The 24,317-nt window shown below is 42.6% G+C and overlaps 1 protein-coding gene across 2 annotated transcripts in view; it reads left to right on the top strand.

Moving 5' to 3' along the window:
- The window catches only part of LOC121574741 (protein phosphatase 1 regulatory subunit 1A), a 106,542-nt gene that overhangs the window by 45,184 nt on the left and 37,041 nt on the right, over nucleotides 1–24,317 (top strand). The gene's annotated exons all lie outside the window — the stretch shown is intronic.

Below are 24,317 nucleotides of genomic sequence, written 5' to 3'. Positions count from 1 at the left end.
ACTATATACTGGAACACAGCTGTAGTCTGGCAGAGTTATAGGACTATATACTGGAACACAGCTGTAGTCTGGCAGAGTTATAGGACTATGTACTGGAACACAGCTGTAGTCTGGCAGAGCTATAGGACTATATACTGGAACACAGCTGTAGTCTGGCAGAGTTATAGGACTATATACTGGAACACAGCTGTAGTCTGGCAGAGTTATAGGACTATATACTGGAACACAGCTGTATTCTGGTAGAGTTATAGGACTATATACTGGAACACAGCTGTAGTCTGGCAGAGTTATATGACTATATACTGGAACACAGCTGTAGTCTGGCAGAGTTATAGGACTATATACTGGAACACAGCTGTAGTCTGGCAGAGCTATAGGACTATATACTGGAACACAGCTGTAGTCTGGCAGAGCTATAGGACTATATACTGGAACACAGCTGTAGTCTGGCAGAGTTATAGGACTACATACTGGAACACAGCTGTAGTCTGGCAGAGTTATAGGACTATATACTGGAACACAGCTGTAGTCTGGTAGAGTTATAGGACTATATACTGGAATACAGCTGTAGTCTGGCAGAGTTATAGGACTATATACTGGAACACAGCTGTAGTCTGGCAGAGTTATAGGACTATATACTGGAACACAGCTGTAGTCTGGCAGAGTTATAGGACTATATACTGGAACACAGCTGTATTCTGGTAGAGTTATAGGACTATATACTGGAACACAGCTGTAGTCTGGCAGAGTTATAGGACTATATACTGGAACACAGCTGTAGTCTGGCAGAGTTATAGGACTATATACTGGAACACAGCTGTAGTCTGGCAGAGTTATAGAACTATATACTGGAACACAGCTGTAGTCTGGAAGAGTTATAGGACTATATACTGGAACACAGCTGTAGTCTGGTAGAGTTATAGGACTATATACTGGAACACAGCTGTAGTCTGGCAGTGTTATAGGACTATATACTGGAACACAGCTGTAGTCTGGTAGAGTTATAGGACTTTATTCTGGAACACAGCTGTAGTCTGGCAGAGTTATAGGACTATATACTAGAACACAGCTGTAGTGTGGCAGAGCTATAGGGCTATATACTGGAACACAGCTGTAGTCTGGCAGCGTTATAGGACCATATACTAGAACACAGCTGTAGTCTGGCAGAGTTATAGGACTATATACTGGAACACAGCTGTAGTCTGGTTGAGTTATAGAGACTATATACTGGAACACAGCTGTAGTCTGGCAGAGCAATAGGACTATGTACTGGAACACAGCTGTAGTCTGGCAGAGTTATAGGACTATATACTGGAACACAGCTGTAGTCTGGCAGAGTTATAGGACTATATACTGGAACACAGCTGTAGTCTGGCAGCGTTATAGGACTATATACTGGAACACAGCTGTAGTCTTGCAGAGTTATAGGACTATATACTGGAACACAGCTGTAGTCTGGTAGAGTTATAGGACTATATACTGGAACACAGCTGTAGTCTGGCAGAGTTATAGGACTATATACTGGAACACAGCTGTAGTCTGGTAGAGTTATAGGACTTTATACTGGAACACAGCTGTAGTCTGGCAGAGTTATAGGACTATATACTGGAACACAGCTGTAGTCTGGCAGAGTTATAGGACTATATACTGGAACACAGCTGTATTCTGGCAGAGTTATAGGACTATATACTGGAACACAGCTGTAGTCTGGCAAAGTTATAGGACTATATACTGGAACACAACTGTAGTCTGGCAGAGTTATAGGACTATATACTGGAACATAGCTGTAGTCTGGCAGAGCTATAGGACTATATACTGGAACACAGCTGTAGTCTGTTAGAGTTATAGGACTATATACTGGAACACAGCTGTAGTCTGGCAGAGCAATAGGACTATGTACTGGAACACAGCTGTAGTCTGGCAGAGTTATAGGACTATATACTGGAACACAGCTGTAGTCTGGCAGAGTTATAGGACTATATACTGGAACACAGCTGTAGTCTGGCAGAGTTATAGGACTATATACTGGAACACAGCTGTAGTCTGGCAGAGTTATAGGACTATATACTGGAACACAGCTGTAGTCTGGCAGCATTATAGGACTATATACTGGAACACAGCCGTAGTCTGGTAGAGTTATAGGACTTTATTCTGGAACACAGCTGTAGTCTGGCAGAGTTATAGGACTATATACTAGAACACAGCTGTAGTGTGGCAGAGCTATAGGACTATATACTGGAACACAGCTGTAGTCTGGTAGAGTTATAGGACTATATACTGGAACACAGCTGTAGTCTGGTAGAGTTATAGGACTATATACTGGAACACAGCTGTAGTCTGGCAGAGTTATAGGACTATATACTGGAACACAGCTGTAGTCTGGCAGAGTTATAGGACTATATACTGGAACACAGCTGTAGTCTGGCAGCATTATAGGACTATATACTGGAACACAGCTGTAGTCTGGTAGAGTTATAGGACTTTATTCTGGAACACAGCTGTAGTCTGGCAGAGTTATAGGACTATATACTAGAACACAGCTGTAGTGTGGCAGAGCTATAGGACTATATACTGGAACACAGCTGTAGTCTGGCAGCGTTATAGGACTATATACTAGAACACAGCTGTAGTCTGGTAGAGTTATAGGACTATATACTGGAACACAGCTGTAGTCTGGTAGAATTATAGGACTATATACTGGAACACAGCTGTAGTCTGGCAGAGCAATAGGACTATGTACTGGAACACAGCTGTAGTCTGGCAGATTTATAGGACTATATACTGGAACACAGCTGTAGTCTGGCAGAGTTATAGGACTATATACTGGAACACAGCTGTAGTCTGGCAGCGTTATAGGACTATATACTGGAACACAGCTGTAGTCTTGCAGAGTTATAGGACTATATACTGGAACACAGCTGTAGTCTGGTAGAGTTATAGGACTATATACTGGAACACAGCTGTAGTCTGGCAGAGTTATAGGACTATATACTGGAACACAGCTGTAGTCTGGTAGAGTTATAGGACTTTATACTGGAACACAGCTGTAGTCTGGCAGAGTTATAGGACTATATACTGGAACACAGCTGTAGTCTGGCAGAGTTATAGGACTATATACTGGAACACAGCTGTAGTCTGGCAGAGTTATAGGACTATATACTGGAACACAGCTGTAGTCTGGCAGAGTTATAGGACTATATACTGGAACACAGCTGTAGTCTGGCAGAGTTATAGGACTATATACTGGAACACAGCTGAATTCTGGCAGAGTTATAGGACTATATACTGGAACACAGCTGTAGTGTGGCAGAGATATAGGACTATATACTGGAACACAGCTGTAGTCTGGCAGAGTTATAGGACTATATACTGGAACACAGCTGTAGTCTGGCAGAGCAATAGGACTATGTACTGGAACACAGCTGTAGTCTGGCAGAGTTATAGGACTATATACTGGAACACAGCTGTAGTCTGGCAGAGTTATAGGACTATATACTGGAATACAGCTGTAGTCTGGCAGCGTTATAGGACTATAAACTGGAACACAGCTGTAGTCTGGCAGAGCTATAGGACTATATACTGGAACACAGCTGTAGTCTGGCAAAGTTATAGGACTATATACTGGAACACAACTGTAGTCTGGCAGAGTTATAGGACTATATACTGGAACATAGCTGTAGTCTGGCAGAGCTATAGGACTATATACTGGAACACAGCTGTAGTCTGGCAGAGTTATAGGACTATATACTGGAACACAGCTGTAGTCTTGCAGAGTTATAGGACTATATACTGGAACACAGCTGTAGTCTTGCAGAGTTATAGGACTATATACTGGAACACAGCTGTAGTCTGGCAGAGTTATAGGACTATATACTGGAACACAGCTGTAGTGTGGCAGAGCTATAGGACTATATACTGGAACACAGCTGTAGTCTGTTAGAGTTATAGGACTATATACTGGAACACAGCTGTAGTCTGGCAGAGCAATAGGACTATGTACTGGAACACAGCTGTAGTCTGGCAGAGTTATAGGACTATATACTGGAACACAGCTGTAGTCTGGCAGAGTTATAGGACTATATACTGGAACACAGCTGTAGTCTGGCAGAGTTATAGGACTATATACTGGAACACAGCTGTAGTCTGGCAGAGTTATAGGACTATATACTGGAACACAGCTGTAGTCTGGCAGCATTATAGGACTATATACTGGAACACAGCCGTAGTCTGGTAGAGTTATAGGACTTTATTCTGGAACACAGCTGTAGTCTGGCAGAGTTATAGGACTATATACTAGAACACAGCTGTAGTGTGGCAGAGCTATAGGACTATATACTGGAACACAGCTGTAGTCTGGTAGAGTTATAGGACTATATACTGGAACACAGCTGTAGTCTGGTAGAGTTATAGGACTATATACTGGAACACAGCTGTAGTCTGGCAGAGCAATAGGACTATGTACTGGAACACAGCTGTAGTCTGGCAGAGTTATAGGACTATATACTGGAACACAGCTGTAGTCTGGCAGAGCAATAGGACTATATACTGGAACACAGCTGTAGTCTGGCAGAGTTATAGGACTATATACTGGAACACAGCTGTAGTCTGGCAGAGTTATAGGACTATATACTGGAACACAGCTGTAGTCTGGCAGAGTTATAGGACTATATACTGGAACACAGCTGTAGTCTAGCAGAGTTATAGGACTATATACTGGAACACAGCTGTAGTCTGGCAGAGTTATAGGACTATATACTGGAACACAGCTGTAGTCTGGCAGAGTTATAGGACTATGTACTGGAACACAGCTGTAGTCTGGCAGAGCTATAGGACTATATACTGGAACACAGCTGTAGTCTGGCAGAGTTATAGGACTATATACTGGAACACAGCTGTAGTCTGGCAGAGTTATAGGACTATATACTGGAACACAGCTGTATTCTGGTAGAGTTATAGGACTATATACTGGAACACAGCTGTAGTCTGGCAGAGTTATATGACTATATACTGGAACACAGCTGTAGTCTGGCAGAGTTATAGGACTATATACTGGAACACAGCTGTAGTCTGGCAGAGCTATAGGACTATATACTGGAACACAGCTGTAGTCTGGCAGAGCTATAGGACTATATATACTGGAACACAGCTGTAGTCTGGCAGAGTTATAGGACTACATACTGGAACACAGCTGTAGTCTGGCAGAGTTATAGGACTATATACTGGAACACAGCTGTAGTCTGGTAGAGTTATAGGACTATATACTGGAATACAGCTGTAGTCTGGCAGAGTTAGACTATATACTGGAACACAGCTGTAGTCTGGCAGGATATAGGACTATATACTGGAACACAGCTGTAGTCTGGCAGAGTTATAGGACTATATACTGGAACACAGCTGTAGTCTGGCAGAGTTATAGGACTATATACTGGAACACAGCTGTAGTCTGGCAGAGTTATAGGACTATATACTGGAACACAGCTGTAGTCTGGCAGAGTTATAGGACTATATACTGGAACACAGCTGTAGTCTGGCAGAGTTATAGGACTATGTACTGGAACACAGCTGTAGTCTGGCAGAGCTATAGGACTATATACTGGAACACAGCTGTAGTCTGGCAGAGTTATAGGACTATATACTGGAACACAGCTGTAGTCTGGCAGAGTTAGACTATATACTGGAACACAGCTGTAGTCTGGCAGAGTTATAGGACTATATACTGGAACACAGCTGTAGTCTGGCAGAGTTATAGGACTATATACTGGAACACAGCTGTAGTCTGGCAGAGTTATAGGACTATATACTGGAACACAGCTGTAGTCTGGCAGAGTTATAGGACTATATACTGGAACACAGCTGTAGTCTGGCAGAGTTATAGGACTATATACTGGAACACAGCTGTAGTCTGGCAGAGTTATAGGACTATATACTGGAACACAGCTGTAGTCTGGCAGAGTTATAGGACTATATACTGGAACACAGCTGTAGTCTGGTAGAGTTATAGGACTATATACTGGAACACAGCTGTAGTCTGGCAGTGTTATAGGACTATATACTGGAACACAGCTGTAGTCTGGTAGAGTTATAGGACTTTATTCTGGAACACAGCTGTAGTCTGGCAGAGTTATAGGACTATATACTAGAACACAGCTGTAGTGTGGCAGAGCTATAGGGCTATATACTGGAACACAGCTGTAGTCTGGCAGCGTTATAGGACTATATACTAGAACACAGCTGTAGTCTGGTAGAGTTATAGGACTATATACTGGAACACAGCTGTAGTCTGGTTGAGTTATAGGACTATATACTGGAACACAGCTGTAGTCTGGCAGAGCAATAGGACTATGTACTGGAACACAGCTGTAGTCTGGCAGAGTTATAGGACTATATACTGGGAACACAGCTGTAGTCTGGCAGAGTTATAGGACTATATACTGGAACACAGCTGTAGTCTGGCAGCGTTATAGGACTATATACTGGAACACAGCTGTAGTCTTGCAGAGTTATAGGACTATATACTGGAACACAGCTGTAGTCTGGTAGAGTTATAGGACTATACTGGAACACAGCTGTAGTCTGACAGAGTTATAGGACTTTATACTGGAACACAGCTGTAGTCTGGCAGAGTTATAGGACTATATACTGGAACACAGCTGTAGTCTGGCAGAGTTATAGGACTATATACTGGAACACAGCTGTATTCTGGCAGAGTTATAGGACTATATACTGGAACACAGCTGTAGTCTGGCAGAGTTATAGGACTATATACTGGAACACAACTGTAGTCTGGCAGAGTTATAGGACTATATACTGGAACATAGCTGTAGTCTGGCAGAGCTATAGGACTATATACTGGAACACAGCTGTAGTCTGGCAGAGTTATAGGACTATATACTGGAACACAGCTGTAGTCTTGCAGAGTTATAGGACTATATACTGGAACACAGCTGTAGTCTTGCAGAGTTATAGGACTATATACTGGAACACAGCTGTAGTCTGGCAGAGTTATAGGACTATATACTGGAACACAGCTGTAGTGTGGCAGAGCTATAGGACTATATACTGGAACACAGCTGTAGTCTGTTAGAGTTATAGGACTATATACTGGAACACAGCTGTAGTCTGGCAGAGCAATAGGACTATGTACTGGAACACAGCTGTAGTCTGGCAGAGTTATATGACTATATACTGGAACACAGCTGTAGTCTGGCAGAGTTATAGGACTATATACTGGAACACAGCTGTAGTCTGGCAGAGTTATAGGACTATATACTGGAACACAGCTGTAGTCTGGCAGAGTTATAGGACTATATACTGGAACACAGCTGTAGTCTGGCAGATATAGACTATATTCTGGAACACAGCTGTAGTCTGGCAGAGTTATAGGACTATATACTGGAAACACAGCTGTAGTGTGGCAGAGCTATAGGACTATATACTGGAACACAGCTGTAGTCTGGGTAGAGTTATAGGACTATATACTGGAACACAGCTGTAGTCTGGTAGAGTTATAGGACTATATACTGGAACACAGCTGTAGTCTGACAGAGATAGGACTATAACTGGAACACAGCTGTAGTCTGGCAGAGCTATAGGACTATATACTGGAACACAGCTGTAGTCTGGCAGAGTTATAGGACTATATACTGGAACACAGCTGTAGTCTGGCAGAGTTATAGGACTATATACTGGAACACAGCTGTAGTCTGGCAGAGTTATAGGACTATATACTGGAACACAGCTGTAGTCTGGCAGAGTTATAGGACTATATACTGAAACACAGCTGTAGTCTGGCAGAGTTATAGGACTATATACTGGAACACAGCTGTAGTCTGGCAGAGCTATAGGACTATATACTGGAACACAGCTGTAGTCTGGCAGAGTTATAGGACTATATACTGGAACACAGCTGTAGTCTGGTAGAGTTATAGGACTATATACTGGAACACAGCTGTAGTCTGGCAGAGTTATAGGACTATATACTGGAACACAGCTGTAGTCTGGACCAGCTGGTAGTTATAGGACTTTATTCTGGAACACAGCTGTAGTCTGGCAGAGTTATAGGACTATATACTAGAACACAGCTGTAGTGGCAGAGCTATAGGGCTATATACTGGAACACAGCTGTAGTCTGGCAGAGTTATAGGACTATATACTAGAACACAGCTGTAGTCTGGTAGAGTTATAGGACTATATACTGGAACACAGCTGTAGTCTGGTTGAGTTATAGGACTATATACTGGAACACAGCTGTAGTCTGGCAGAGCAATAGGACTATGTACTGGAACACAGCTGTAGTCTGGCAGAGTTATAGGACTATATACTGGAACACAGCTGTAGTCTGGCAGAGTTATAGGACTATATACTGGAACACAGCTGTAGTCTGGCAGCGTTATAGGACTATATACTGGAACACAGCTGTAGTCTTGCAGAGTTATAGGACTATATACTGGAACACAGCTGTAGTCTGGCAGAGTTATAGGACTATATACTGGAACACAGCTGTAGTCTGGCAGAGTTATAGGACTATATACTGGAACACAGCTGTAGTCTGGTAGAGTTATAGGACTTTATACTGGAACACAGCTGTAGTCTGGCAGAGTTATAGGACTATATACTGGAACACAGCTGTAGTCTGGCAGAGTTAGGGGACTATATACTGGAACACAGCTGTATTCTGGCAGAGTTATAGGACTATATACTGGAACACAGCTGTAGTCTGGCAAAGTTATAGGACTATATACTGGAACACAAACTGTAGTCTGGCAGAGTTATAGGACTATATACTGGAACATAGCTGTAGTCTGGCAGAGCTATAGGACTATATACTGGAACACAGCTGTAGTCTGGCAGAGTTATAGGACTATATACTGAAACACAGCTGTAGTCTTGCAGAGTTATAGGACTATATACTGGAACACAGCTGTAGTCTTGCAGAGTTATAGGACTATATACTGGAACACAGCTGTAGTCTGGCAGAGTTATAGGACTATATACTGGAACACAGCTGTAGTGTGGCAGAGCTATAGGACTATATACTGGAACACAGCTGTAGTCTGTTAGAGTTATAGGACTATATACTGGAACACAGCTGTAGTCTGGCAGAGCAATAGGACTATGTACTGGAACACAGCTGTAGTCTGGCAGAGTTATATGACTATATACTGGAACACAGCTGTAGTCTGGCAGAGTTATAGGACTATATACTGGAACACAGCTGTAGTCTGGCAGAGTTATAGGACTATATACTGGAACACAGCTGTAGTCTGGCAGAGTTATAGGACTATATACTGGAACACAGCTGTAGTCTGGCAGCATTATAGGACTATATACTGGAACACAGCCGTAGTCTGGTAGAGTTATAGGACTTTATTCTGGAACACAGCTGTAGTCTGGCAGAGTTATAGGACTATATACTAGAACACAGCTGTAGTGTGGCAGAGCTATAGGACTATATACTGGAACACAGCTGTAGTCTGGTAGAGTTATAGGACTATATACTGGAAACACAGCTGTAGTCTGGTAGAGTTATAGGACTATATACTGGAACACAGCTGTAGTCTGGCAGAGCAATAGGACTATGTACTGGAACACAGCTGTAGTCTGGCAGAGTTATAGGACTATATACTGGAACACAGCTGTAGTCTGGCAGAGCAATAGGACTATATACTGGAACACAGCTGTAGTCTGGCAGAGTTATAGGACTATATACTGGAACACAGCTGTAGTCTGGCAGAGTTATAGACTATATACTGGAACACAGCTGTAGTCTGGCAGAGTTATAGGACTATATACTGGAACACAGCTGTAGTCTGGCAGAGTTATAGGACTATATACTGGAACACAGCTGTAGTCTGGCAGAGTTATAGGACTATATACTGGAACACAGCTGTAGTCTGGCAGAGCAATAGGACTATATACTGGAACACAGCTGTAGTCTGGCAGAGTTATAGGACTATATACTGGAACACAGCTGTATTCTGGTAGAGTTATAGGACTATATACTGGAACACAGCTGTAGTCTGGCAGAGTTATAGGACTATATACTGGAACACAGCTGTAGTCTGGCAGAGTTATAGGACTATATACTGGGAACACAGCTGTAGTCTGGCAGAGTTATAGAACTATATACTGGAACACAGCTGTAGTCTGGAAGAGTAGGACTATATACTGGAACACAGCTGTAGTCTGGTAGAGTTATAGGACTATATACTGGAACACAGCTGTAGTCTGGCAGTGTTATAGGACTATATACTGGAACACAGCTGTAGTCTGGTAGAGTTATAGGACTTTATTCTGGAACACAGCTGTAGTCTGGCAGAGTTATAGGACTATATACTAGAACACAGCTGTAGTGTGGCAGAGCTATAGGGCTATATACTGGAACACAGCTGTAGTCTGGCAGCGTTATAGGACTATATACTAGAACACAGCTGTAGTCTGGTAGAGTTATAGGACTATATACTGGAACACAGCTGTAGTCTGGTAGAGTTATAGGACTATATACTGGAACACAGCTGTAGTCTGGCAGAGCAATAGGACTATGTACTGGAACACAGCTGTAGTCTGGCAGAGTTATAGGACTATATACTGGAACACAGCTGTAGTCTGGCAGAGTTATAGGACTATATACTGGAACACAGCTGAATTCTGGCAGAGTTATAGGACTATATACTGGAACACAGCTGTAGTGTGGCAGAGATATAGGACTATATACTGGAACACAGCTGTAGTCTGGCAGAGTTATAGGACTATATACTGGAACACAGCTGTAGTCTGGCAGAGCAATAGGACTATATACTGGAACACAGCTGTAGTCTGGCAGAGTTATAGGACTATATACTGGAACACAGCTGTAGTCTGGCAGAGTTATAGGACTATATACTGGAATACAACTGTAGTCTGGCAGCGTTATAGGACTATAAACTGGAACACAGCTGTAGTCTGGCAGAGCTATAGGACTATATACTGGAACACAGCTGTAGTCTGGCAAAGTTATAGGACTATATACTGGAACACAACTGTAGTCTGGCAGAGTTATAGGACTATATACTGGAACATAGCTGTAGTCTGGCAGAGCTATAGGACTATATACTGGAACACAGCTGTAGTCTGGCAGAGTTATAGGACTATATACTGGAACACAGCTGTAGTCTTGCAGAGTTATAGGACTATATACTGGAACACAGCTGTAGTCTTGCAGAGTTATAGGACTATATACTGGAACACAGCTGTAGTCTGGCAGAGTTATAGGATTATATACTGGAACACAGCTGTAGTGTGGCAGAGCTATAGGACTATATACTGGAACACAGCTGTAGTCTGTTAGAGTTATAGGACTATATACTGGAACACAGCTGTAGTCTGGCAGAGCAATAGGACTATGTACTGGAACACAGCTGTAGTCTGGCAGAGTTATAGGACTATATACTGGAACACAGCTGTAGTCTGGCAGAGTTATAGGACTATATACTGGAACACAGCTGTAGTCTGGCAGAGTTATAGGACTATATACTGGAACACAGCTGTAGTCTGGCAGAGTTATAGGACTATATACTGGAACACAGCTGTAGTCTGGCAGCATTATAGGACTATATACTGGAACACAGCCGTAGTCTGGTAGAGTTATAGGACTTTATTCTGGAACACAGCTGTAGTCTGGCAGAGTTATAGGACTATATACTAGAACACAGCTGTAGTGTGGCAGAGCTATAGGACTATATACTGAAACACAGCTGTAGTCTGGTAGAGTTATAGGACTATATACTGGAACACAGCTGTAGTCTGGTAGAGTTATAGGACTATATACTGGAACACAGCTGTAGTCTGTCAGAGCAATAGGACTATGTACTGGAACACAGCTGTAGTCTGGCAGAGTTATAGGACTATATACTGGAACACAGCTGTAGTCTGGCAGAGCAATAGGACTATATACTGGAACACAGCTGTAGTCTGGCAGAGTTATAGGACTATATACTGGAACACAGCTGTAGTCTGGCAGAGTTATAGGACTATATACTGGAACACAGCTGTAGTCTGGCAGAGTTATAGGACTATATACTGGAACACAGCTGTAGTCTAGCAGAGTTATAGGACTATATACTGGAACACAGCTGTAGTCTGGCAGAGTTATAGGACTATATACTGGAACACAGCTGTAGTCTGGCAGAGTTATAGGACTATGTACTGGAACACAGCTGTAGTCTGGCAGAGCTATAGGACTATATACTGGAACACAGCTGTAGTCTGGCAGAGTTATAGGACTATATACTGGAACACAGCTGTAGTCTGGCAGAGTTATAGGACTATATACTGGAACACAGCTGTATTCTGGGTAGAGTTATAGGACTATATACTGGAACACAGCTGTAGTCTGGCAGAGTTATATGACTATATACTGGAACACAGCTGTAGTCTGGCAGAGTTATAGGACTATATACTGGAACACAGCTGTAGTCTGGCAGAGCTATAGGACTATATACTGGAACACAGCTGTAGTCTGGCAGAGCTATAGGACTATATACTGGAACACAGCTGTAGTCTGGCAGAGTTATAGGACTACATACTGGAACACAGCTGTAGTCTGGCAGAGTTATAGGACTATATACTGGAACACAGCTGTAGTCTGGTAGAGTTATAGGACTATATACTGGAATACAGCTGTAGTCTGGCAGAGTTATAGGACTATATACTGGAACACAGCTGTAGTCTGGCAGAGTTATAGGACTATATACTGGAACACAGCTGTATTCTGGCAGAGTTATAGGACTATATACTGGAACACAGCTGTAGTCTGGCAGAGTTATAGGACTATATACTGGAACACAGCTGAATTCTGGCAGAGTTATAGGACTATATGCTGGAACACAGCTGTAGTGTGGCAGAGATATAGGACTATATACTGGAACACAGCTGTAGTCTGGCAGAGTTATAGGACTATATACTGGAACACAGCTGTAGTCTGGCAGAGCAATAGGACTATGTACTGGAACACAGCTGTAGTCTGGCAGAGTTATAGGACTATATACTGGAACACAGCTGTAGTCTGGCAGAGTTATAGGACTATATACTGGAATACAGCTGTAGTCTGGCAGCGTTATAGGACTATAAACTGGAACACAGCTGTAGTCTGGCAGAGCTATAGGACTATATACTGAACACAGCTGTAGTCTGGCAAAGTTATAGGACTATATACTGGAACACAGCTGTAGTCTGGCAGAGTTATAGGACTATATACTGGAACACAGCTGAATTCTGGCAGAGTTATAGGACTATATACTGGAACACAGCTGTAGTGTGGCAGAGATATAGGACTATATACTGGAACACAGCTGTAGTCTGGCAGAGTTATAGGACTATATACTGGAACACAGCTGTAGTCTGGCAGAGCAATAGGACTATGTACTGGAACACAGCTGTAGTCTAGCAGAGTTATAGGACTATATACTGGAACACAGCTGTAGTCTGGCAGAGTTATAGGACTATATACTGGAATACAGCTGTAGTCTGGCAGCGTTATAGGACTATAAACTGGAACACAGCTGTAGTCTGGCAGAGCTATAGGACTATATACTGGAACACAGCTGTAGTCTGGCAAAGTTATAGGACTATATACTGAACACAACTGTAGTCTGGCAGAGTTATAGGACTATATACTGGAACATAGCTGTAGTCTGGCAGAGCTATAGGACTATATACTGGAACACAGCTGTAGTCTGGCAGAGTTATAGGACTATATACTGGAACACAGCTGTAGTCTTGCAGAGTTATAGGACTATATACTGGAACACAGCTGTAGTCTTGCAGAGTTATAGGACTATATACTGGAACACAGCTGTAGTCTGGCAGAGTTATAGGACTATATACTGGAACACAGCTGTAGTGTGGCAGAGCTATAGGACTATATACTGGAACACAGCTGTAGTCTGTTAGAGTTATAGGACTATATACTGGAACACAGCTGTAGTCTGGCAGAGCAATAGGACTATGTACTGGAACACAGCTGTAGTCTGGCAGAGTTATAGGACTATATACTGGAACACAGCTGTAGTCTGGCAGAGTTATAGGACTATATACTGGAACACAGCTGTAGTCTGGCAGAGTTATAGGACTATATACTGGAACACAGCTGTAGTCTGGCAGAGTTATAGGACTATATACTGGAACACAGCTGTAGTCTGGCAGCATTATAGGACTATATACTGGAACACAGCCGTAGTCTGGTAGAGTTATAGGACTTTATTCTGGAACACAGCTGTAGTCTGGCAGAGTTATAGGACTATATACTAGAACACAGCTGTAGTGTGGCAGAGCTATAGGACTATATACTGGAAACACAGCTGTAGTCTGGTAGAGTTATAGGACTATATACTGGAACACAGCTGTAGTCTGGTAGAGTTATAGGACTATATACTGGAACACAGCTGTAGTCTGGCAGAGCAATAGGACTATGTACTGGAACACAGCTGTAGTCTGGCAGAGTTATAGGGACTATATACTGGAACACAGCTGTAGTCTGGCAGAGCAATAGGACTATATACTGGAACACAGCTGTAGTCTGGCAGAGTTATAGGACTATATACTGGAACACAGCTGTAGTCTGGCAGAGTTATAGGACTATATACTGGAACACAGCTGTAGTCTGGCAGAGTTATAGGACTATATACTGGAACACAGCTGTAGTCTAGCAGAGTTATAGGACTATATACTGGAACACAGCTGTAGTCTGGCAGAGTTATAGGACTATATACTGGAACACAGCTGTAGTCTGGCAGAGTTATAGGACTATGTACTGGAACACAGCTGTAGTCTGGCAGAGCTATAGGACTATATACTGGAACACAGCTGTAGTCTGGCAGAGTTATAGGACTATATACTGGAACACAGCTGTAGTCTGGCAGAGTTATAGGACTATATACTGGAACACAGCTGTAGTCTGGCAGAGTTATAGGACTATATACTGGAACACAGCTGTAGTCTGGCAGAGCTATAGGACTATATACTGGAACACAGCTGTAGTCTGGCAGAGCTATAGGACTATATACTGGAACACAGCTGTAGTCTGGCAGAGTTATAGGACTACATACTGGAACACAGCTGTAGTCTGGCAGAGTTATAGGACTATATACTGGAACACAGCTGTAGTCTGGTAGAGTTATAGGACTATATACTGGGAACACAGCTGTAGTGTGGCAGAGCTATAGGACTATATACTGGAACACAGCTGTAGTCTGGTAGAGTTATAGGACTATATACTGGAACACAGCTGTAGTCTGGTAGAGTTATAGGACTATAACTGGAACACAGCTGTAGTCTGGCAGAGCAATAGGACTATGTACTGGAACACAGCTGTAGTCTGGCAGAGTTATAGGACTATATACTGGAACACAGCTGTAGTGTGGCAGAGCTATAGGACTATATACTGGAACACAGCTGTAGTCTGTTAGAGTTATAGGACTATATACTGGAACACAGCTGTAGTCTGGCAGAGCAATAGGACTATGTACTGGAACACAGCTGTAGTCTGGCAGAGTTATAGGACTATATACTGGAACACAGCTGTAGTCTGGCAGAGTTATAGGACTATATACTGGAACACAGCTGTAGTCTGGCAGAGTTATAGGACTATATACTGGAACACAGCTGTAGTCTGGCAGAGTTATAGGACTATATACTGGAACACAGCTGTAGTCTGGCAGCATTATAGGACTATATACTGGAACACAGCCGTAGTCTGGTAGAGTTATAGGACTTTATTCTGGAACACAGCTGTAGTCTGGCAGAGTTATAGGACTATATACTAGAACACAGCTGTAGTGTGGCAGAGCTATAGGACTATAACTGGAACACAGCTGTAGTCTGGTAGAGTTATAGGACTATATACTGGAACACAGCTGTAGTCTGGTAGAGTTATAGGACTATATACTGGAACACAGCTGTAGTCTGGCAGAGTAATAGGACTATGTACTGGAACACAGCTGTAGTCTGGCAGAGTTATAGGACTATATACTGGAACACAGCTGTAGTCTGGCAGAGCAATAGGACTATATACTGGAACACAGCCTTAGTCTGGCAGAGTTATAGGACTATATACTGGAACACAGCTGTAGTCTGGCAGAGTTATAGGACTATATACTGGAACACAGCTGTAGTCTGGCAGAGTTATAGGACTATATACTGGAACACAGCTGTAGTCTAGCAGAGTTATAGGACTATATACTGGAACACAGCTGTAGTCTGGCAGAGTTATAGGACTATATACTGGAACACAGCTGTAGTCTGGCAGAGTTATAGGACTATGTACTGGAACACAGCTGTAGTCTGGCAGAGCTATAGGACTATATACTGGAACACAGCTGTAGTCTGGCAGAGTTATAGGACTATATACTGGAACACAGCTGTAGTCTGGCAGAGTTATAGGACTATATACTGGAACACAGCTGTAGTCTGGCAGAGTTATAGGACTATATACTGGAACACAGCTGTAGTCTGGCAGAGCTATAGGACTATATACTGGAACACAGCTGTAGTCTGGCAGAGCTATAGGACTATATACTGGAACACAGCTGTAGTCTGGCAGAGTTATAGGACTACATACTGGAACACAGCTGTAGTCTGGCAGAGTTATAGGACTATATACTGGAACACAGCTGTAGTCTGGTAGAGTTATAGGACTATATACTGGAACACAGCTGTAGTCTGGCAGAGTTATAGGACTATATACTGGAACACAGCTGTAGTCTGGCAGAGTTATAGGACTATATACTGGAACACAGCTGTAGTCTGGCAGAGTTATAGGACTATATACTGGAACACAGCTGTATTCTGGTAGAGTTATAGGACTATATACTGGAACACAGCTGTAGTCTGGCAGAGTTATAGGACTATATACTGGAACACAGCTGTAGTCTGGCAGAGTTATAGGACTATATACTGGAACACAGCTGTAGTCTGGCAGAGTTATAGAACTATATACTGGAACACAGCTGTAGTCTGGAAGAGTTATAGGACTATATACTGGAACACAGCTGTAGTCTGGTAGAGTTATAGGACTATATACTGGAACACAGCTGTAGTCTGGCAGTGTTATAGGACTATATACTGGAACACAGCTGTAGTCTGGTAGAGTTATAGGACTTTATTCTGGAACACAGCTGTAGTCTGGCAGAGTTATAGGACTATATACTAGAACACAGCTGTAGTGTGGCAGAGCTATAGGGCTATATACTGGAACACAGCTGTAGTCTGGCAGCGTTATAGGACTATATACTGGAACACAGCTGTAGTCTGGTAGAGTTATAGGACTATATACTGGAACACAGCTGTAGTCTGGTAGAGTTATAGGACTATATACTGGAACACAGCTGTAGTCTGGCAGAGCAATAGGACTATGTACTGGAACACAGCTGTAGTCTGGCAGAGTTATAGGACTATATACTGGAACACAGCTGTAGTCTGGCAGAGTTATAGGACTATATACTGGAACACAGCTGTAGTCTGGCAGCGTTATAGGACTATATACTGGAACACAGCTGTAGTCTTGCAGAGTTATAGGACTATATACTGGAACACAGCTGTAGTCTGGTAGAGTTATAGGACTATATACTGGAACACAGCTGTAGTCTGGCAGAGTTATAGGACTATATACTGGAACACAGCTGTAGTCTGGTAGAGTTATAGGACTTTATACTGGAACACAGCTGTAGTCTGGCAGAGTTATAGGACTATATACTGGAACACAGCTGTAGTCTGGCAGAGTTATAGGACTATATACTGGAACACAGCTGTATTCTGGCAGAGTTATAGGACTATATACTGGAACACAGCTGTAGTCTGGCAAAGTTATAGGACTATATACTGGAACACAACTGTAGTCTGGCAGAGTTATAGGACTATATACTGGAACATAGCTGTAGTCTGGCAGAGCTATAGGACTATATACTGGAACACAGCTGTAGTCTGGCAGAGTTATAGGACTATATACTGGAACACAGCTGTAGTCTTGCAGAGTTATAGGACTATATACTGGAACACAGCTGTAGTCTTGCAGAGTTATAGGACTATATACTGGAATACAGCTGTAGTCTGGCAGAGTTATAGGACTATATACTGGAACACAGCTGTAGTGTGGCAGAGCTATAGGACTATATACTGGAACACAGCTGTAGTCTGTTAGAGTTATAGGACTATATACTGGAACACAGCTGTAGTCTGGCAGAGCAATAGGACTATGTACTGGAACACAGCTGTAGTCTGGCAGAGTTATATGACTATATACTGGAACACAGCTGTAGTCTGGCAGAGTTATAGGACTATATACTGGAACACAGCTGTAGTCTGGCAGAGTTATAGGACTATATACTGGAACACAGCTGTAGTCTGGCAGAGTTATAGGACTATATACTGGAACACAGCTGTAGTCTGGCAGCATTATAGGACTATATACTGGAACACAGCCGTAGTCTGGTAGAGTTATAGGACTTTATTCTGGAACACAGCTGTAGTCTGGCAGAGTTATAGGACTATATACTAGAACACAGCTGTAGTGTGGCAGAGCTATAGGACTATATACTGGAACACAGCTGTAGTCTGGTAGAGTTATAGGACTATATACTGGAACACAGCTGTAGTCTGGTAGAGTTATAGGACTATATACTGGAACACAGCTGTAGTCTGGCAGAGCAATAGGACTATGTACTGGAACACAGCTGTAGTCTGGCAGAGTTATAGGACTATATACTGGAACACAGCTGTAGTCTGGCAGAGCAATAGGACTATATACTGGAACACAGCTGTAGTCTGGCAGAGTTATAGGACTATATACTGGAACACAGCTGTAGTCTGGCAGAGTTATAGGACTATATACTGGAACACAGCTGTAGTCTGGCAGAGTTATAGGACTATATACTGGAACACAGCTGTAGTCTAGCAGAGTTATAGGACTATATACTGGAACACAGCTGTAGTCTGGCAGAGTTATAGGACTATATACTGGAACACAGCTGTAGTCTGGCAGAGTTATAGGACTATATACTGGAACACAGCTGTAGTCTGGCAGAGTTATAGGACTATATACTGGAACACAGCTGTATTCTGGTAGAGTTATAGGACTATATACTGGAACACAGCTGTAGTCTGGCAGAGTTATAGGACTATATACTGGAACACAGCTGTAGTCTGGCAGAGTTATAGGACTATATACAGGAACACAGCTGTAGTCTGGCAGAGTTATAGAACTATATACTGGAACACAGCTGTAGTCTGGAAGAGTTATAGGACTATATACTGGAACACAGCTGTAGTCTGGTAGAGTTATAGGACTATATACTGGAACACAGCTGTAGTCTGGCAGTGTTATAGGACTATATACTGGAACACAGCTGTAGTCTGGTAGAGTTATAGGACTTTATTCTGGAACACAGCTGTAGTCTGGCAGAGTTATAGGACTATATACTAGAACACAGCTGTAGTGTGGCAGAGCTATAGGGCTATATACTGGAACACAGCTGTAGTCTGGCAGCGTTATAGGACTATATACTAGAACACAGCTGTAGTCTGGTAGAGTTATAGGACTATATACTGGAACACAGCTGTAGTCTGGTAGAGTTATAGGACTATATACTGGAACACAGCTGTAGTCTGGCAGAGCAATAGGACTATGTACTGGAACACAGCTGTAGTCTGGCAGAGTTATAGGACTATATACTGGAACACAGCTGTAGTCTGGCAGAGTTATAGGACTATATACTGGAACACAGCTGTAGTCTGGCAGCGTTATAGGACTATATACTGGAACACAGCTGTAGTCTTGCAGAGTTATAGGACTATATACTGGAACACAGCTGTAGTCTGGTAGAGTTATAGGACTATATACTGGAACACAGCTGTAGTCTGGCAGAGTTATAGGACTATATACTGGAACACAGCTGTAGTCTGGTAGAGTTATAGGACTTTATACCGGAACACAGCTGTAGTCTGGCAGAGTTATAGGACTATATACTGGAACACAGCTGTAGTCTGGCAGAGTTATAGGACTATATACTGGAACACAGCTGTATTCTGGCAGAGTTATAGGACTATATACTGGAACACAGCTGTAGTCTGGCAAAGTTATAGGACTATATACTGGAACACAACTGTAGTCTGGCAGAGTTATAGGACTATATACTGGAACATAGCTGTAGTCTGGCAGAGCTATAGGACTATATACTGGAACACAGCTGTAGTCTGGCAGAGTTATAGGACTATATACTGGAACACAGCTGTAGTCTTGCAGAGTTATAGGACTATATACTGGAACACAGCTGTAGTCTTGCAGAGTTATAGGACTATATACTGGAACACAGCTGTAGTCTGGCAGAGTTATAGGACTATATACTGGAACACAGCTGTAGTGTGGCAGAGCTATAGGACTATATACTGGAACACAGCTGTAGTCTGTTAGAGTTATAGGACTATATACTGGAACACAGCTGTAGTCTGGCAGAGCAATAGGACTATGTACTGGAACACAGCTGTAGTCTGGCAGAGTTATATGACTATATACTGGAACACAGCTGTAGTCTGGCAGAGTTATAGGACTATATACTGGAAACACAGCTGTAGTCTGGCAGAGTTATAGGACTATATACTGGAACACAGCTGTAGTCTGGCAGAGTTATAGGACTATATACTGGAACACAGCTGTAGTCTGGCAGCATTATAGGACTATATACTGGAACACAGCCGTAGTCTGGTAGAGTTATAGGACTTTATTCTGGAACACAGCTGTAGTCTGGCAGAGTTATAGGACTATATACTGGAACACAGCTGTAGTGTGGCAGAGCTATAGGACTATATACTGGAACACAGCTGTAGTCTGGTAGAGTTATAGGACTATATACTGGAACACAGCTGTAGTCTGGTAGAGTTATAGGACTATATACTGGAAACACAGCTGTAGTCTGGCAGAGCAATAGGACTATGTACTGGAACACAGCTGTAGTCTGGCAGAGTTATAGGACTATATACTGGAACACAGCTGTAGTCTGGCAGAGCAATAGGACTATATACTGGAACACAGCTGTAGTCTGGCAGAGTTATAGGACTATATACTGGAACACAGCTGTAGTCTGGCAGAGTTATAGGACTATATACTGTAACACAGCTGTAGTCTAGCAGAGTTATAGGACTATACTGGAACACAGCTGTAGTCTGGCAGAGTTATAGGACTATATACTGGAACACAGCTGTAGTCTGGCAGAGTTATAGGACTATATACTGGAACACAGCTGTAGTCTGGCAGAGTTATAGGACTATATACTGGAACACAGCTGTATTCTGGTAGAGTTATAGGACTATATACTGGAACACAGCTGTAGTCTGGCAGAGTTATAGGACTATATACTGGAACACAGCTGTAGTCTGGCAGAGTTATAGGACTATATACTGGAACACAGCTGTAGTCTGGCAGAGTTATAGAACTATATACTGGAACACAGCTGTAGTCTGGAAGAGTTATAGGACTATATACTGGAACACAGCTGTAGTCTGGTAGAGTTATAGGACTATATACTGGAACACAGCTGTAGTCTGGCAGTGTTATAGGACTATATACTGGAACACAGCTGTAGTCTGGTAGAGTTATAGGACTTTATTCTGGAACACAGCTGTAGTCTGGCAGAGTTATAGGACTATATACTAGAACACAGCTGTAGTGTGGCAGAGCTATAGGGCTATATACTGGAACACAGCTGTAGTCTGGCAGCGTTATAGGACTATATACTAGAACACAGCTGTAGTCTGGTAGAGTTATAGGACTATATACTGGAACACAGCTGTAGTCTGGTAGAGTTATAGGACTATATACTGGAACACAGCTGTAGTCTGGCAGAGCAATAGGACTATGTACTGGAACACAGCTGTAGTCTGGCAGAGTTATAGGACTATATACTGGAACACAGCTGTAGTCTGGCAGAGTTATAGGACTATATACTGGAACACAGCTGTAGTCTGGTAGAGTTATAGGACTTTATACTGGAACACAGCTGTAGTCTGGCAGAGTTATAGGACTATATACTGGAACACAGCTGTAGTCTGGCAGAGTTATAGGACTATATACTGGAACACAGCTGTATTCTGGCAGAGTTATAGGACTATATACTGGAACACAGCTGTAGTCTGGCAAAGTTATAGGACTATATACTGGAACACAACTGTAGTCTGGCAGAGTTATAGGACTATATACTGGAACATAGCTGTAGTCTGGCAGAGCTATAGGACTATATACTGGAACACAGCTGTAGTCTGGCAGAGTTATAGGACTATATACTGGAACACAGCTGTAGTCTTGCAGAGTTATAGGACTATATACTGGAACACAGCTGTAGTCTTGCAGAGTTATAGGACTATATACTGGAACACAGCTGTAGTCTGGCAGAGTTATAGGACTATATACTGGAACACAGCTGTAGTGTGGCAGAGCTATAGGACTATATACTGTAACACAGCTGTAGTCTAGCAGAGTTATAGGACTATATACTGGAACACAGCTGTAGTCTGGCAGAGTTATAGGACTATATACTGGAACACAGCTGTAGTCTGGCAGAGTTATAGGACTATATACTGGAACACAGCTGTAGTCTGGCAGAGTTATAGGACTATATACTGGAACACAGCTGTATTCTGGTAGAGTTATAGGACTATATACTGGAACACAGCTGTAGTCTGGCAGAGTTATAGGACTATATACTGGAACACAGCTGTAGTCTGGCAGAGTTATAGGACTATATACTGGAACACAGCTGTAGTCTGGCAGAGTTATAGGACTATATACTGGAACACAGCTGTAGTCTGGAAGAGTTATAGGACTATATACTGGAACACAGCTGTAGTCTGGTAGAGTTATAGGACTATATACTGGAACACAGCTGTAGTCTGGCAGTGTTATAGGACTATATACTGGAACACAGCTGTAGTCTGGTAGAGTTATAGGACTTTATTCTGGAACACAGCTGTAGTCTGGCAGAGTTATAGGGACTATATACTAGAACACAGCTGTAGTGTGGCAGAGCTATAGGGCTATATACTGGAACACAGCTGTAGTCTGGCAGCGTTATAGGACTATATACTAGAACACAGCTGTAGTCTGGTAGAGTTATAGGACTATATACTGGAACACAGCTGTAGTCTGGTAGAGTTATAGGACTATATACTGGAACACAGCTGTAGTCTGGCAGAGCAATAGGACTATGTACTGGAACACAGCTGTAGTCTGGCAGAGTTATAGGACTATATACTGGAACACAGCTGTAGTCTGGCAGAGTTATAGGACTATATACTGGAACACAGCTGTAGTCTGGTAGAGTTATAGGACTTTATACTGGAACACAGCTGTAGTCTGGCAGAGTTATAGTACTATATACTGGAACACAGCTGTAGTCTGGCAGAGTTATAGGACTATATACTGGAACACAGCTGTATTCTGGCAGAGTTATAGGACTATATACTGGAACACAGCTGTAGTCTGGCAAAGTTATAGGACTATATACTGGAACACAACTGTAGTCTGGCAGAGTTATAGGACTATATACTGGAACATAGCTGTAGTCTGGCAGAGCTATAGGGACTATATACTGGAACACAGCTGTAGTCTGGCAGAGTTATAGGACTATATACTAGAACACAGCTGTAGTGTGGCAGAGCTATAGGGCTATATACTGGAACACAGCTGTAGTCTGGTAGCGTTATAGGACTATATACTGGAACACAGCTGTAGTCTGGCAGAGTTATAGGACTATATACTGGAACACAGCTGTAGTCTGGCAGAGTTATAGGACTATATACTGGAACACAGCTGTAGTCTGGCAGAGTTATAGGACTATGTACTGGAACACAGCTGTAGTCTGGCAGAGTTATAGGACTATATACTGGAACACAGCTGTAGTCTGGCAGAGTTATAGGACTATATACTGGAACACAGCTGTAGTCTGGCAGAGTTATAGGACTTTATACTGGAACACAGCTGTAGTCTGGCAGAGTTATAGGACTATATACTGGAACACAGCTGTAGTCTGGCAGAGTTATAGGACTATATACTGGAACCAGCTGTAGTCTGGCAGAGTTATAGGACTATATACTGGAACACAGCTGTAGTCTGGCAGAGTTATAGGACTATATACTGGAACACAACTGTAGTCTGGCAGAGTTATAGGACTATATACTGGAACACAGCTGTAGTCTGGCAGAGCTATAGGACTATATACTGGAACACAGCTGTAGTCTGGCAGAGTTATAGGACTATATACTGGAACACAGCTGTAGTCTGGCAGAGTTATAGGACT

Source organism: Coregonus clupeaformis, chromosome 10 (genome assembly GCF_020615455.1).
Source record: "Coregonus clupeaformis isolate EN_2021a chromosome 10, ASM2061545v1, whole genome shotgun sequence".
NCBI lineage: Eukaryota > Metazoa > Chordata > Actinopteri > Salmoniformes > Salmonidae > Coregonus > Coregonus clupeaformis.
Note: the sequence above shows the minus strand (reverse complement) of the source record. Positions and strands in the feature narration are given on the sequence as shown.